General features: G+C 42.7%; 1 pseudogene across 1 annotated transcript; it reads left to right on the forward strand.

Annotated features, from left to right (window-relative positions):
• Positions 1 to 332: 332 nt before the first annotated feature.
• Positions 333 to 929, forward strand: LOC307108825 (ubiquitin-conjugating enzyme E2 C-like; annotated as a pseudogene). The gene has a single exon. The product of its transcript is annotated as a ubiquitin-conjugating enzyme E2 C-like (transcript).
• Positions 930 to 1,357: the final 428 nt, after the last annotated feature.

The raw sequence follows: 1,357 nt of genomic DNA on the forward strand, positions 1-1,357 counted from the left end.
AAGAACACCAGAAACTGTAAATATGGATGACTATAATTTATTTTCATTTTTAATCTCCTTAAAGGATAATTAAAGAAAAAGCATGATAATACATTACCATAGAAAAACTATGGCAATGTATTAGGATGCTTAAATACATGTAGAAGGAAAATAAATGACAATTTTAAAAGGGACTGAATACGAGAAGGTGCTCATTATCACTACATTAGAGAAATGCAAGTTGAGACCACAAGATACCACTATACACACATTAGGATAGCTATTATCAGAAAAATGAAAAATAGTGAGTGTTGAGTTATAGTCGTGTTCTCCGAGTTCGCGTCTTTGCCAGTGCTGCCCGGATGGCCTCCCAAATCCGCGACCCAGCCACTGCCAGCATCACTGCAGCTTGTACAGGAGCCGAGCCCAGCGGGGACGCTGCCCAGGCCAGGTGGGCAAGAGGTTACAGCAGGAGCTGATGACCCTCATAACGTCTGGTGACAAAGGAATTTCTGCCTTCCCTGAATCAGACAACCTTCTCAAATGGGTGGGGACCATCCATGGAGCAGCTGGCACAGTATACGAAGACTTGAGGTATAAACTCTCCCTAGAGTTCCCCAGTGGCTACCCGTACAATGCACCCACGGTGAAATTCCTCACGCCCTGCCACCACCCCAACGTAGACACCCAGGGTAACATCTGCCTGGACATCCTAAAGGACAAGTGGTCTGCCCTGTATGACGTCAGGACCATCCTGCTCTCCATCCAGAGCCTGCTAGGAGAACCCAACATCGATAGCCTGTTGAGCACACAGGCTGCAGAGCTCTGGAAAAACCCCACAGCCTTCAAGAAGTACCTACAGGAAAACTACGCAAAGCAGGTCTCCAGCCAAGAGCCCTGACCTGGGCTGTCCAGCCTGTCTCCTTGGGCTGTCTTTTTACTTTTTTCCTTGGATGGTCTGTCCTTGCCTTGATTTCTGTATAGGACTCTATCTTCAGCTGTGGTGTCATATTTGCTTTGTGTCTGTTTTTTAAATTAAGTCTCTGGTTGAGCCCCTGTGATGAATATATTAAATAAATACATTTTGAATTAAAAAAAAAAGAAAAATAGTGAGTGTTGGTAAGGATATGGGAAAGTTGGAACCTCTGTGCACTATTGGTTGGAATGTAAATGGTGCAGTCACTGTGAAAAACAGTTTGGCAGTTCCTCAAACACTTAGACATAGAATTACCATATGATTTGGCAATTGCACTCCCAGATTATACAAAAAAAAAAAAAATTGAAAGCAGGAGCTTAAAAAGGTACTTGTATACAAATATGCATAACAACATTGCTCATAATAACTGAAAGTTGAAATAAGTCAATGTTTATCAAGAAA

The sequence above is a fragment of the Cnephaeus nilssonii genome, assembly GCF_951640355.1.
Source record: "Cnephaeus nilssonii genome assembly, chromosome: 13".
Classification (NCBI taxonomy): domain Eukaryota; kingdom Metazoa; phylum Chordata; class Mammalia; order Chiroptera; family Vespertilionidae; genus Cnephaeus; species Cnephaeus nilssonii.